This window comes from Corapipo altera, unplaced genomic scaffold (assembly GCF_003945725.1).
Source record: "Corapipo altera isolate COAL_440 unplaced genomic scaffold, ASM394572v1 49, whole genome shotgun sequence".
NCBI classification, from domain to species: Eukaryota; Metazoa; Chordata; class Aves; order Passeriformes; family Pipridae; genus Corapipo; species Corapipo altera.
Window position 1 is genome coordinate 1,130,008 of NW_020884879.1, and position 16,222 is coordinate 1,146,229.

Below are 16,222 nucleotides of genomic sequence, written 5' to 3' on the forward strand. Positions count from 1 at the left end.
TAAAAAAAAAAAAAAAAAGAAGAAGAAGAAGTGAGGGAGGGGTAGAAGAAGAGCGCTTCAACTTTTTCTCTCTCTGTCCAGCAAGGTAAGGGAGCGGCGTGGGGCTTTGCTTCGCCTTCTCGCCGGTTTCTGTGAGGACACAAAGGTAGCGGGTCGGGCGGCGGCGGCTCCGCTCACCGGGTCGCGCTCGGTGTTGTCACCCTGCGGGGCGCAGCGGCGGCACCGGTGGGCTGCGGGCTGCCATCGGCACCGCGGGCAGCGCCCTTGTCACCGCCGGGCTGCGGGTGCCCACCCCCGGTCGGGCTCCAGCCCTTTGTTACCGGCGTTTTGGTCCGGGGCCGGGGGAGACGTGACCCCGAGCCCACGGGGTAGGGTGGGGGTGGGAGAGCCTTGGCCGGGGGGCTGTGGGAGCAAAGCAGGCGCTGTGGGCGGACGGGCGGCGGGCAGCAGAGCCCGGGGGCGAGGCGGGGGCGGGCGCGGGGGGTGCAGGTGGCAGTGGCGGGGAGCGGGCGGGCGGCGAGCTCTCTCCCCAGCCCGGCGCTGCCGTGCCCGCCGCCGCCGGCAGAGGGGGCTCGGCCGCCTCGCCCTCCGCGCCCGCGGGACTCTTGGCCCGGCGTGAGGAGAGCCGGCCGTGGGCGGCCCGCGCCGTGGGGTGTTTGGGGGCACTGCTGGACATGGGCAGGCTGGTTTTGAGGAGGAGAGGTCTCCTTCCCGGGCGTGGGGGGGCTGTCCGTATGGCGAAGGGGCGGCGGTGTCCCCTGGATACGCGGCAGCCCAACGGGGGTCGGCTGCCCCTCGGGCCGTGTCACCGGCGGCCCGCTGGTGATGCTTTCACCGCGGTGGCGGCCGATCGGCAAAGCTTATTTGCTGTTGGGAAGTAAAGATAGAGGGGGAAGAAGCGGCCAGGATGGAGCCGGCTCCCCGCGTTGGCTGACAGATGTACGCAGGGGCCGTGAGGTACCGCTGGCCTCTGGCCCTTCCCTCCCGGCGCTTCCCCGGGCTTTTCCGAAACCTCCGAAAGACGAAAACTTCGCGTGAACCATAGGATTTCGGCCTGCCCAGCGGGTGGGACGAGGGTTGCTGTTTGTTTAGGCCCCAAGCCTGCAAATATTTATCCCTATTCTGAAATTTAGGAATTATCAATTGTCAGATGTGTTTGAAGTGCAGGAGACTCCTTAAGTTAGCCGAGGGAAAAATACTTCCCATGTCTGCTGCTTGTCAGCGTGTTTGCTTTAAATACTCTGAAGATACAAACTTTTCTACATAATTCCGTTTGATTTTCTTTGAAACAGTGGCTCTTCCAACTTTTCCACTGACTGATATTTTAAGTATTAGTAAAATAATATTTCATATTCTTCTTACTTCACTAATACCTTGTTACAAAGAGCTTTTTAAAAGACTGAAATAAAAGGCTGTTGAGAAGAAAGTGCTGTCTCTTATTTCCTGAGTAGGAATAACTGAAGCTTTATTTATTTATTTACCTTTATTACCGTTGTTTTAGCTGAGAGTGAAGCAAATAGGTGCATATTTCAGTTGCAGGTATAGTTACACATATGACTTCTGAGAAGACATCTAAGGCTTTCCACACTTCTAAATACTGTAATGCACACTTAAATTTGTTTTTTGTTAAGGGATATACCCTCTAAAAGAAACAAGAGTGTGTCTAATACTGATTGAAAAATTTATTACATATGTGCTAGTGGGATTAAAAAAACAATCTTTACAAATATTAAACCTTATCCTGAAGAATATGTTTGTGAATAGGACAAAAGTGCTTATGGAACTGGTGGATTAACTTTTTAAATACTCTTTTGCAAAGGAATAAGGATTTGTGAGGATTCTGAGAGCTGTTGAGAAATATTTAGTTATTTCTTATTTTTAGCATTTGTAGATTTTGAACATGTGCCTACTTTTCCTTATGTATTCTCGAGTATTTACAACAAAATGCTCCAGAAAGTCGATGAATAGTGTTCAAAATGTGCTTGCCTGTTTAAGGAGTTGGGGTCCAAGCCCTGAAAGTTATCTGTTAATACATGTAACAAATACTGTGTATGTTTCTGCTTGCTATCAGTGGTGTTCGTACAAAACAAATTTTTGGCTAAGGTGTTTAACAGAAAAAAGAAACTTAATTGTAAAATCCAGTTTGTACATACTAGGAATTTTTATTAGTTGGGTTTGGCTGTAGATAATGTAACAATTAGAATTTGTGAGGGGTTTTTTTGGTAAGGCAGTTTTTAAGCTCAGGATGTAATACTAAAGGAAATAAGCAGTAATAGACAACCGGATTACCAAGATTTACTGGGATAATTAAAATATGTGAAGTTTAAGATCTCATGAGGGCATCACAGATGAAAGGAGAGGTGATGTGACTGTGTGAAAAGTTTGTCTAGAATTCGAAAAAGCACATTTGGTTCAAGGTCTTCTTAAACTCATAGCTATTGGCATTGATATTTGGCAGTTCAACAAGTCATGTCCAAAGTATTTTGCAGATACAAGGGAAAAGAAAACTTGGAGTGTAATTTAGGACAGTCTAATTAGTTGCTATGGGATATAGAGAATGAAACAATCTTTTAAGGGAAATCTGTACCGTGAAGCCTATCAAATTATGAATACTGTTTATTCAATGTAAAACTAGACTCGATATAATGCCAAAAATATACTCTAGGAAATCTTATCATTGAAAGTTAAAAAAAATAATTTAAATACATTTCTCTCTAATTTTCACTATTTCTAGGAAATTTGGAATGGACGTAGGGACTGTAAGGATTTTACTTTCAGTGGTGTAACCGATTTTGTAGTACCTTTCATTTTAAGCATTTTAGACTCGTTTAAAAAGTGCTTTTATGCTTTGTGTGGTTCTGTACCATATGTTTTGTATTTAATTCTTTGAATGACTACTGAAGTGCGGCCAACTTTGGGTGAATGTGGCAACTGTTAACTAGCGCTTAGCAACAGTGCACAATAATCAAGACGGGAAGTGAGAAGAATACCGTGTCTAATTGAAACTACAGGGGGCATTTAGCTAGGTAGGACGTAATTAACAAAACATGGAGCTTGGACATGATATTAAGGCATCACGTCTTGACTTGTAAAAAAGGATTGTGAAATCATTGAGGTAAAAAATATTTCAGATTTTTGGCTTTGTAACTCATATGGATAGCCTCTCTGAGATGTGTGTGTTTTTCCTATTCCTGCATAATCATTTCTTGCACGCAATGCAGAAGACTCATTTTCTTTAGCTTCTGAAACAGGATTGTGAGAAGGATGACTGTTGGGAAGACCAACAAATGAAGGAGTAATAAGCTGTGACATGCTGACAATCATGTCTTTTAGAGAATTAGTCCTGTGAACTGGAGTTCATTAGATATAGTAAGCAATTAAGATATCTCTAATATTCTGGAACAGATTACAGTGGCAGTCATAAAACAACACTAGATTTTTACAATTAATGTGTTATTTTCTCTGAGAATAATTGATTTTCTGCAAATCCTGTCTTGTCATTATGTTCCTTAAAGTGTTGAAAAAAGTATTGCTTGTGGAATATGTTTCGAGAACAGTTTTGCCTAATGTAATTTCAGTTTTATTTATTTAAAAATTCCAAACCTGATCATTTTGTTTCATGCTATTTTCTGTGTGGAGATACATTCATAGACCAATTTTATATCTTGTATATCCCAAACACATTTTATTTCTAAGAACTCTGAAAATATCCTTGTATAATAAGGAGGGAACTAGTAAGTTAAGTTTCAGTGAGTCATTGCATTAACTGTGAGCAGGGCTAGTATAGCCTCTGTTAATGGATTTGAACTTGCAGGTAGGTAGTAGAGATGACCCAAAACCAAGGAGCCATTCTGTGAAGATGCTTGCGGTGGCAAACAATCAAGTAACGTTAGATTCTTAATAATTAAATAGGATAATTAATGTTTTTATCATCCAGAAGAAAAAATACAGTGCATATTGGAGGAACATGTGGATGACAGTGTTTTTAATCACTGCAGGAACAGCCAAATTTTGTACACTGTTGTTGTTGGCTTGGAAGTAACGAATGGAATTATGGAGTTCTTATAGAAATGACAGACTGGATTGATGGGCCGAGGCCAATTGTATGTGGTTTAATCAGGCAAAGTGCCTAGTCCTGCACTTGGGTCACAATAACCCCACGCGGCGCTACAGTCTTGGAAAGAATGGCTGGAAAGCTGCCTGGTGGAAAAGGACCTGGGGGTGCTGGTCAACAGCAGCTGAACACGAGCCAGAAGTGTGCCCAGGTGGCCAACAAGGCCAATGACATCCTGGCTTGGATCAGAAATAATGTGGCCAGCAGGAGTAGGGTAGTGATTGTCCCCTTGTACTCAGCACTGGTGCGGCTGCACCTTGAATCCTGTGTTCGATTTTGGGACCCTCACTACAAGAAGGCCATTGAGGTACTGGAGCGTGTCCAGAGAATGGAAATGAAGCTGGTGAAGAGTCTGGAGCACCAGTCTTGTGAGGAATGGATGAGAGAGGTGGGATTGCTTAGCCTGAAGAAAAGGAGGCTCAGGAGGGACCACCTCACCCTCTACAACTACCTGAAAGGAGGTCATGGTGAGATGGGGGGCGATCTCTTTTGCCAGCTGACAAGATATAGGACAAGAGGAAATGTTCTCATGTTCTACCAGGGAAGATTTAGGTTGGATATTGGGGAAAATTTCTCCATGGAAGGGGCTGTTAAGCATCGTTAACAGGCTGTAAGGGAAGTGGTGGATTACCATTCCTGGAGGTATTTAGAAGATGTGTAGATGTGACATGTAGGGACATGGTTTATTTGTGGACTTGGCAGTGCTGAGTTAATGGTTAGACTCAATGATCTTAAAGGTCTTTTTCAGCCTAAATGATTCTGTGATGTTAAAATGTGGTTTAGTTTGGATGACTCCTGAAGCCTTGTCAGATGGTTTCTGTTGTCTTGCTCTGTCACACAGTAATGTCACAACTTGTGTGAAATATTTTTGGGACATGAGAGGCCATAAAGGATTGTGTAAATCACGGCTTTCTTTGAATTGTATTTAATGTAATTCTCATTGAGTTAACATTAAGTTCCATGGCACTTCAGAGGTTTAAGAAAAAACAACCATAGATCTGAAAATTTTGCATCATATACTGTCAAATGCTTTAGTTAATTTGCATTTAAATTCTTTTTTTTAGCAGTTTTACTTCACTAGATAATAAAATATTCATAAAATACAAAAGATAGGAACAACCATATGTTGCGACATAAAATCACAGGAAGAGTAAAATGGTAGTGAGCAGCCTAAGTCAATATGACAAGATCTGATAGAAACCTTCAATTAATACTCCTCATGTAAGGTTTTGGAGAGGTTATTTTTGAGGTAGTTTTTTGAACTGATGGAGCTATGAACAGCAAAACAGTGTGGGTAGACCTAAGATACTGTTACTTAAGAGATTACCAGACATCTGTTGCATTGGTTCCGTGAACAAGCCTGGAGTGATGGGTTTTATAAAACGCTGTGCAGAGATCCTTCTGTCTCCTGTCTCCATCATTGTATGTAATTAGCTCTTTTCAAGACCCTTGGCATGATCTTACCAGAGCACTTTGAAGCGAGTGAACAAGTTAGTTACTGAATGTAACTGCGGTCTGAAAACCCCCCTATTAATAGTGGTGTTTTTCTTTTTTAAATGAAGACTTATCTGTACATCTCACCAAAAGTAATAGGACTTCCCTAGAACATAAAGTGTGAATTTGTTACTTCGATGGCTGACTATTTTCAGCTGTTGAACATTTTACTAGTACTTCTGTCTTTTGCACTGAGTTCTGTTGCACATCCCTCTGCAGCACTGATTTCTCTGTTGAATGGCGTGTACAGCTCCAAAACTTCAGAGAAATAAGTAGCTTTCTTTGGAAGACCATGTTTTTCTATAGAGCCATACTAATTTTACATTTGGCTTCATAAAAAAGTATTAGTGTGAATAAGAAACACTTTTTTCCTCTTACGTTCTATGTATTTGAGAGATATTAGGACTTGGCCCTGCCCCTTTCTTTTACAATGCTACCTCCAACTTCAAAACTTGCTAAGGAGAATTTTTCTGGGAGTTTGATAGTTAAAATATGCTTTTAATTTGGTAGAATTCTCTTTCATGCCCCCTTTTATTTCTAGCTGCCTTTTAAAAGATAGAGATGGTTCACATGCAATTGTAATGCCAATGCTCAGTGAGACTGTGTATACTCAGGGTTGTACAGTCCCTTGTTGTGTTATCAGTCGAGAGTAATTGAGTAAGCAGAGTGCTTGGAAATCGCTGTGTGCCTGATCCTCCACAATCTTCCTAGTAAAGAGGAAATAATCACTTCTTTAGAAAGTGAAGTGTGGCACAGCATTCTGGCCTTAGTGAGATCCAAGCTCTTTGGAGCTTTCTCCATCATACCCCCTTCAGAGAGATGCTGTACTGGTAAGGGAGTGCAGATCCAGAAAGTTGAGCTCAGCTGCTTCTGATGATGTAAGGAATCTGGGCAACTACTTCTTTACACTGGCGTCACTGGTGAAATGGGGACATTCACAGCAGTTTTATGAGCATTACTGTTGCCTACCCATGCTACTGATTTCACAGAATGAAGAGCATCTGTGAGAAAACCTCATCTTGATGACTGTCAGTTCAGGATTTGCAGAGAGCCAAGTGCTCCATTTCCTGTCCTGAGCCTTGTGTCCTTCTACTGCTGATTCAGTATTTTGTTGCTGTTAGTTCTCTACTTACTATCTCCTTGGTGATACTGTGTGGTTGTAACATGTTTTACAGTGTACGATTGCATCTCAGTTTTGCCATTCAGGAGAACAAGCTCTACTTTTACTGCTGCAGATGATCCTGTCTCATTGATCATCTCCCTGTGGCTTGCCAGGAAGCCTCCCAAATACTGTGTTGCTTTGGAGCATTAGGTGACTTTATTCTCCTACCGTTTTACACTTTCAGTCCACTTGGAGAAAAACTGTTTCATAAAGGAAGCTAAATCTTGTAATTTCTTTAAGCCACTTACATAGAATCAAATTCTTAATGCAACTAGGTGATTCCTTTGAGAAGACTGGGAAGAGGGTCTTAACCTTCTACAGGGCACTGCACCAAGAAGAGGGAAACAGCTTCCTGCCAGTCATGTTGTATGTGACATTTAAGAACATGGTTGTTTCCTATTCTCATAAAAATACTTTCAAATATTTATTTGTATAGATGAAATGTTAAGACATTGTCACTCTTCCTAATCTTAGTCTCTTAGAGGGAAATTTCTGACTGTGAGAACAGCAGTAAGAAATTAGGTGGATTAGCCAAATGATCAGTACCATCCCACAGATGAGCAATTTTGAAGAAAAACCTAAGGGGAAGGGAGGGAAAGGCAAAGCCATTCAAGAAGACTTTAATGCCTTGGATAGAGACACACAGAACTAACTACCAATGGGGTATTTAAAGCAGAAGTTCAGAGTGAAAAATGTGCATCTCCTCACAGTCCTTTTTGCAGCAGTTTCAGCAAATTTTCGAGGTTAGTTCCTGCCATTTTTTTTTTTCATTAGGAGAGTCAGCATGCGGTTTCTAAGACTCTTGAGGAGGATGAAGAGGACTTGCCTGCCACATTGTTATTTCACCTTTTTCCTCCAAGTCCACAACCATGGTTACAGCAGATATGGGAGGCAAGGAGGATTTCAAGGGCAGGAAGATTAAAATGTTAGCTGTTACAAGCTTTTGTGTCAAGAGCTATGGAATATTTTCTATGAAATGATAGGACATTTAAACATAGAGGTTTTTTTGTTTATAGCATTAACTTAGCATTAATATAGCATTAATTTAAAACATTAAATTTAATGTTTTTCTTTCTTACTGTATGCCTGTGAGTGTTTTGGGTGCTACATGGGAAAATACATGGGCAGTTGCCTTCTCCAGAAACCTTCCAAGCTGTAGATTTGACAAACTAGAGAGCATAGTGTGTATATTTGTACATGTACACATACATATATGTGTATATATGAAAGAGAAATGGACACACTGGCATCTAATATCACACTGGTCAAGTATCTTAATGGGTCTTTAAATGATTCTTTAATGATTGATTGACTGAGATAGTTTATACTGGTCTGAACGTTGTGTTCACACTTTGCCTTTATAGACCAGAAATTGTTAGTGTATAGTAGATGTGCCATTAATAATGTTATTAAAAACAGTATGCCTTGGAAGATCTTAAACAAAGGCCATCACCAGAAAAACCACTTTAATTTTAAACAGCAGATGTGACCTTGTGGCAGAAAAGCCTAAGAAGGAAGGAAAAATAAAAGGCATTCTTCTGGCTGCTCTCAGATATCATAATGAGCAGTGTCTGCTTGCTGACTGTCCAGCTTGGTTGTTTTATTGAGAGATGCCTGGTGACTGTGCAGATGGATGCTCAATTTTCGTCTACAGCAAAGCTGACTGGCTTTCTGACAAGCTTAGCTTTGGGGTGATTCCAATTGTCATGTGGATTTGGTGTAGAAAGAGGGAGGCTGTGTTTGAGATAGGGGTTAAGCACTCCCCTAGACAGTGCAGTGTAGGTTTTCAGCTCCATTTGCTGTCACTGTAGTAAATCCATTTCTGATTATGTGCTAAGTCCAGACAGATTAACTGCTGAGTTGAACTTGTGAAGTTGCATGTGTGTGTTGCCAGAGTTCCTTCTGCTGAAAAAGGCAGATCTATATAACCTGTAGGTTCAGAACAGTTGAAAATTCATCCTAACATTGTTGCTTTGATGCCTGTTTGAAAGGAAAAAAAAAAAAACCCAAACAAAAAAAACAGGTTTGCATCACTGTGTTTAAAGGATGCTGTCCCAACAGTGTTGGATCTGGGACTTATTTTAGTAAAAGACAGTATTCTTCCAGATGCTTTTCAATTGAATTTTCCTGTGAAAGTGGGCTCAACTTTGAATTCAACAACATGCAGTTCAGGCTTTTAGGACTGAAAAAGAGAGGGGAATGCAACAGATGCTGCATAGTTTTGATACTTCTGATGTCTGATGATACTGGTATCATAAGCTTGTGTTCTCTATTCTGATTCACTGTATAAACAAGTATGGTATGAACCTCAGTGTATAACCTTGACATGACTGGATATTTGCTTTGTAGGTCCCAGTGGTTTGACCAAATTGCAAAAACTGCATATTGAGAAACAGATAAAGTATTTGCATTGATAAAACATTTAATTTTCTTTGAGAAAAACTGTTTTGTGCCTCAGCCTTTTTATTTCAAGAAAGAGACCTTTAGTTCTTGTTTCATTGTAGTCTGAGAACTACTGAGAATCTCACATTTAGATTTGACAGGATAATAAGTCAAAACTATCAGTGCAGATCAGCCATGAACCAAAATACACCAGAATAGTGTGTTGATTTCCAATGCGGCCCTGCGAGAGTATGAGGTTGGACTGGTTGGTCTTCAGAGGTCCCTTCCAACCTGAATTATTCTGTGATTTTTGTTGTTTGTTGTAAAGTGGGGCAGCACAAAAACCATAAAACTTGGCAGTATTCCCTATTGGTAAGATACAGCTTCCTGAGACAATTCATCTGGCGTGGTGATTTTGCAAAGATACTCAAGGAATTGACAGCATGAACTGTTTTGATAACCTGCTTCCTACTGTCTTCTTTCTGGTCATTTTTCCCACTGTGTGCCAGATGTGCTTTCTGTATATCGTCAGAAATTAATGCTGATTGCAGATCCAGTCGCACACATCAGTGGAGGGGCCCTCTGAGTTCTGGCACTGGCAGCTCTCTGCCTGTCTTGTCATGTTAGTTGATGGCAACACAGAAATGGTCTGGTGATTGAGGCATTGCTGGGCACATGTTAATAGGAAGGCTGCAAAGCTTGAGTGATTCTGTAAGAGATTGTTTGACCTGTCTGGGATGGAAGATTGAGCATCAAAGGGTAATAACGATACCTGGTAGATTGACATTGTTGCATTGTCTAAAATCTGTCTGTCTAGATTATTGCTCATAATCAAACATTTTACTCTAAGGAAGCTTGAAATAAGCCCAGTACTATTACTTTTAAACCTTTTTCAGGACTAAAATAAAGCATGCATTAAAAGGAGATATTTGTTTGTTATTTCAATCAATTGCTTCTACTTCTTATTTTGTTAATTGGTGAGGTTTGGGAACTGGAGTTCTCAATGACGTGCCCTTGAGCATCTTTCTGATAGCTGAGTTGCATGTGTGTCCATATGTTTTATATTTCTGGACATAGTGGTTCTTATGTGATGATTCAGTGTGTGGGTAGCAGTTTTGCTCTAGCTGCCATGATCTAGCTGAACATGCTCCATGTGTAGAGGAAAAACAGCCAAGTGTAGAAAGAAGAGGGTTGTGCTTTTTGGTTCCAGTTATGAAGAGAGGAATAGAGTCTGGATAATAACATACCTTTTCCTGCTCCAAATGATTATCTGAATAAATTGTGGGAAATTGAGGTTTTACAAAAAACGCAGCAAGAGGGAAAGAACTAGAAATTGGCAACTGCATGTTGAATGTTCTTTGAGAAACTCCATCTTAGGAAGAAGTTGACTGGCAAGTTAACAAGGGTCAGAAAGCATAACTGTTTTATGATTCATAACTAATCCTTTGCCCCAAGGACAGAAACAAGTGTATTTGAGACCATATGCCTGGAAGGAGGTTAAATTCATTAAAACAAATCTGTCCTACCTGTTCCAAAGTGGAGTTCATGCTGAGAGGGACTGATAAATTTCTCCTTAAAAAATGCATGTTGAAAATGAGGTCTATTCTGTGTGTTGTCACAATGTCTTTCGATCTGGAATAAATCACATAAACTCTGTTTCTTTCAGCCAGTGTGCAACTATAAGACAATATTATATAAGAGAATCTTATGTCCATACTGTCGTTTTGTGTGCCAGGAAAAATAGCCCCAAACTATGAATGCATAAGGAGAAAATAGTTTTAGGACAAAGGATCTCTTTTGAAATAGGTTGATATCAAAATGGTGAGTAAACAGTTAAATGCAATGTCACCATATAGGCTCATGAAGGATAATATTCAGATTGAGATTTTCTTTGTTTTGGAAATGAGGCTGGCAGTGTTCTATTTGCAGTTATTACTGACTTACCTATCCCTGATCTTTCATAATTCCTTCTCTGTTTCTACAGAGAAAGGAATCTGTTTTCTACAGATAAACTTATTTTTACTTAGCAGAAGTTTTAACTGAGGATCACTGTTCTTTATCATTCTATTCCTAGGAGAGGAGGACTATTATGATTTTAATAAGATTTTTTATTCAATTCATGTTTGGGTCCCACTTCTGCTACTACTGAATTACTTGTTATTGAGAAAACATATTTTTGTAACTTTAGCTTAAGCTTGATACGTCTGACCAGAGCAAGTCAGAGGCAACTGAAGAATATTCTCATGTTCCGAACACAGCCAATTGCTATTATGTTCCATGGCAAAAAAGATGGGGATTTGTTTGGATCACTTACAGAGACATGCTTTTTTTTACTGAAGAATGGCTTAGTTCAAGGTAAAGAGTCAAGTTAAAGTTAATACAATAATAGACTGAGTTAGAAGACCTAGAGTTCTAAACTAGCAGTTTGAGAGCTAGAGAATCTAAAGGAAATCTTTTGTGATTTTTCTAAGAAAAAGATACTGGAAAGCAGGTTTCTCAAACCTCATTTAATAGAATCATGGAATTATTGAGGGAAATTTGAGGTAAACTTGTGTCCCTTTAGATTTCAACCAAAAAACGTGCAGTGTATCGAGGGATTTCACCTTGGCCAAGGAATAAGGAAATTTCTTTGGTCACTGAAAAGCATGACAGTTTACTTAAGGGGGGAAATGGAAACAACCTTCCTTTCCCATCTTAGGTGGTTCTCTCTCTCTTACCGTGGCAGAGCAGCGTAAAGGACATATATGTGAATGTAAGAGAAAAAGCCTCTTCTAAAACTATGATAAATGCTTATGCAAAATTACAATGTAGATTTTTCTCCTGGATAATGGTCTATATACTAGCATGTAAAGAGTATGGGGCTTTTGTTGCCATGGTACATTTCATGCCATTTACACTGATGTTCAAAAGAAACAAAACTCTTGTAGTCCGTAATTCATTTAATGTTAACGAGAAATTACTAACATGCATTAGAGAAGCATTGTGGGTCCATGTCTTATTTAGTCCAATTCTGACTGTGTTAGAAAAACAAGTATATTTATTCCTGAAGAACTCTGGGATAACTATCATTGCCTGCCTGATTAGAGAGACTAATTTTGGTAAAGAATTGGATTTCAGCTACAGGTCTCTCACTAAGCTGTGAAGAGGCCAGGAAAAACAGCTGTAAAAATGTTAATGTTGGCCATGAATTTACGTAAATAACAACTTGCTTTCCTTTGAATGCTCAGGGTGATATTACAATGTGGACTTGGGCCTGCAGAAGATCTTGTTATTTCTACATTCTGCCACTGAGAAATGGCACATGACTTCTACATGCCTCAGTTTCCCTATCTCTAAACCAAGGGCGGTGTTTTTCCTGGAAGTTTTTGAGGCACTATATGACAGTAATGATTTGCTCTATGGCTGAGCCTACAGGGTTCTGAGTTCAAGTCTCCTGGTCAGATTTATGCTTCTGTCAGTAAGCTTCAGACCTCAAGGAACAAATTGTGTTCTTGTCATGCGTACAAACAGTTATTTTGCTTTTATGTTCAAACCTTCTGTTTAATTTCAGTCAACTTAATTTCAGTTAATTGAATTTAAACATCGCAGTCTCCGGTTTCCCTGTGAGAACTGTTTGCCATTTGTAGAGAGCCAGGGCAGAGTCTCCACTGAGGTGGCTTTGCAGTGAAATGGATTCAAAAGTCCAAGGCCCGTCCAAGGCCCTTGGTCAGTTCAGCAGCCCGTGGCCAAGGCTCTGTTTACCCACCACCGAGGTGCTAAGCTGTATCTGCGTTGGTGTTACAGGAGCATATGAAATACCCAGTGAAAATAGCCCAGGCTGTGCCTCGCAGTAGATCTTCAACTGGTTAAAGCAAGTAATAGCTGAGGAGAGAGTAAATAAAGCCTTTGCAGACCACATGCTGTCACAACCTTTCCCCTCCCCCCATACCCTCTCTCCTTTTTTTTTTTTTTATTGGCCATATGTTTTAGTAGTCTAAGTATGTGTCAGTGGTAATCCAGGCTCTGCGCTTTTAAAGGGTGATTACCCAGTTTGTTGCCGAAGTGAGACTTTTTCTTCCTCTTAATTTTTGTGAGGGCTGTAATTGTAAACCTTTTTTTTTTTTTTTTTTTTTTTTAATTTTGTTGCAGATTACTCTTTGTATGGCTAAATTTAACTCCATCTGTTTTTGCGGACTGCTGGTCTGTTTCCAGTTTGTATGATAGGGGGGTCAAGCAAACCGGTTTGTTCTCTGGATGCTAATCTGAATTTCAGAGGCGCTGTCCTTCACCCCCAGGCTCTGTTCCCCTCCCCCTCTTCCCTGCTTTCTGCACACAGCCTCTTCGGGGTTTCTTTCTCCCCTCCATTCCCCACCACACTTCTTTCTTCCCCAGCCTTCCAAAACAGTAAATTTTGACTACCCTTTCCTACTCTTCCCGTACTCCAATTGTCACTTAAGGTGGTTGATGTACTAGATAATTAATGCTCTGAAAATTCTAATGGTTTGAAAGTCCTGTGGTCTGTATGATATATTAAAGATACCACAGTGCTTTTTTTTGGGAATTAAGTTTTATGGTTTTTTTAGGAGTTAAAGCAAGTACAGGGTATCATGATGAGTTTTAAAAAATGATAACCTCTCTTGTCAGGGCGTGATGAGGGTCTGTTGGTTTTATATAAAATAGTCATCGAGAATTCCCCTCTTTGGGGAGTCATTTCTCAGGTCTCCAGTGAACCTTGGCCGAACACAGAGGGGTTTCTAACTAGCATCGGATCCCTGCTTGTAACCCAGGTTCAGGGTAGCTTTCATAGCATGGTTACAGTTAACCTCCTTTTTACCTTATAAAAGAGAAATATGTCTAACGGACATGCAGAAGCACGTTGTCATCACAGGGAATAAACCCTCCTACCTGTTATGTGGAAAATAAACAAACTCACAAATGTACCGCCCTACTAGATTGAAATGTGTGTGTGTGTTGGGGAGGAGGGGAATAATACCTAGGAAAAGATTTATGCCTTCCTTTGGGCTGTTGCTTGGTAACAGAAAATGCCTCTTAAGCCTATTTTTGGAGAGGGGAGGGGTGAAACTTGATTCAGTGACCATCTGTCCCAAGCTGGTTGATTTCCTGTTGAGCTCTCCTTTGTTTCTGTCAAACAATTGATTCTTACCCTTTACAGATAAGAGTACTGTTGGTGACATTGCCCTGAATCAGCAGGTTGGCTTGTGGCAACCAAAAAGCAGACATATTAATTTTAATTTTCTTTTTTTGATGTTTAAGGGATTTTGGTTTTTCTGAGGCTACTAACTGTGGTTTTACTGGGGTTTATTTATCTGTGTGGTGGTTTGGGTCTTTGGTTTTTGTTTTCTTTCCTCTTGGGAAATGCCTGCATTAGAGAAGGCAAGTGTAATAAATGTAATTGAAACATTTTTAAAGAAGATGTAATGAGGCATTTTTTCAGCCTGATATTGTTGGGAAAAAGCAGCCCTGGTTTTGAACCCATTAAACCTCGTGATGGTGGGGGGGAGCAGAAGTTAATTGAAGTTACTATTGAAGAAATCCCCACTGTTTCTGCAAAAACAAAACCCAGATTCTTAATTACAAATGGAATATTTGCTATTGTTCTTGCTTAATTGTCAGAAAATCATTCTCTGTTTGAGTACCTCCTGATGTTTGCTTAGTGGTAGGGTGATCGATAGATTTAAATTCAGATTATTTTTAAGTCATCTGTTTTATTAATGTTGCAGAAGCCCATATTTTTCCACAAAAGCAAGAGTGTTTTATGCATGCAAGGTACAAGGTGCATGCACATGAAAATCTCTGTGTGTCCTCTGTAGCTGTGATTACTTATTAAGCATTCTGGTACCATTATCTTCCCTGCCCTGAATTTCAGCATTCAGAAAGCAGTTCATAGTTCCAAGTATCTGATAAGGGAAAATAAGGCATGTGTGACACAAGGAGACAGGCAATATCTGCCAAAAGATAGTGAAGTTCCCCAGTGAAATAGGAAAATGATGGTCACTGTTACTTCCTTCAGTCAGTGAAACTCTTTCCAGGAGCATTTACACAATACTGTGTTATGGAGGAGTGTGAGAAGGAAAGACCTTCCATACAAATGTCTTGGCATCTTACAAGTCTTTGCTTATTTGAGTTTAGCCTACTTGTCACTCAGTAGATGAAATTTGGAGGTAATTCCCAAAAGTCACTTCACAGTCTTGAAGGTGTTAGAAAAGTTAATTTCCTTTTCTCTTCTCTTTTTCCCACGTGCTTTCCAGATTGTTTTCCCCAGGCAGTAGAGCTGTTGTCTGCAGCTTTCCAGCATGGTCCTGGATGTATGTGGGATTCAGCTCTTTCTGAATTTGGTAGCAAAGTGCCTACTGAACATTCATTTTGTGAAGTGTTGGGTCAGGGATACTTGTCAGATTTTCATCCTATTAAAAGAAAGTTGCATCTGTGATTTGGCTTAATAAGGAAGGTTCCTGTGAAACCATGTGAACGAGCCTGTGTGACAGTGCTGTGGCTCGCTGGTCGATCAGCCCTTGCATCCTCCTTGTTGGTTGCCCATTTCCTCATCCCACCCTCAGCCTTTTCCCCCTGTTTTGCTGCTGTTCGTTTGGCATATGCTGGGATTTGGCAGAGGAACTAATCCACTTAAAAAATGACATCTTTTTCTAGGTTGCGTTTTAGATGGGTGAATCCCTTGATCTAGTGCAGTGTAACACAATAGGGTGGAAGTGATCAGTACTGATTAGATTTTGTTTTTTCCCAAATCATTAATGTCAAATATACTGTGAAGTCTTTTTAAACATGCATCCTCTGTTAGGTAGAGAAATCCTACTTTGGGATTGGTTTGGAAATTTTGTAAACTGGACAAGTGTGCAGACATCGCTTCTGTAAAATTAATTGAATGTTCATATGTGCTACTTTTTGCCCTTCTTTTGGTAGAAAGTGATAGGTACCACCAACATGCCTTTTGGGTATTTTCAGTCTGTTTTGAAATTACACTGAGATAAAAAAAATCACTTGTAGAACTAGTGCCAACTAGGTTGATGTTGGCCTGGGAGCTTAAACTTGGCAGTGAAGGAACTGTTCTGAAC

The 16,222-nt window shown here is 40.4% G+C and overlaps 1 protein-coding gene across 9 annotated transcripts in view; it reads left to right on the forward strand.

Annotated features, from left to right (window-relative positions):
• GREB1L (GREB1 like retinoic acid receptor coactivator) overlaps nt 1–16,222 on the forward strand; it is a 135,064-nt gene continuing 118,842 nt past the window's right edge. For all 9 annotated transcript variants that reach the window (XM_027638558.1, XM_027638560.1, XM_027638562.1 and 6 more), the window contains exon 1: nt 1–85. The gene's annotated coding sequence lies outside the window, so the exon portion shown is untranslated. The remainder of the gene's footprint in view (nt 86–16,222) is intronic.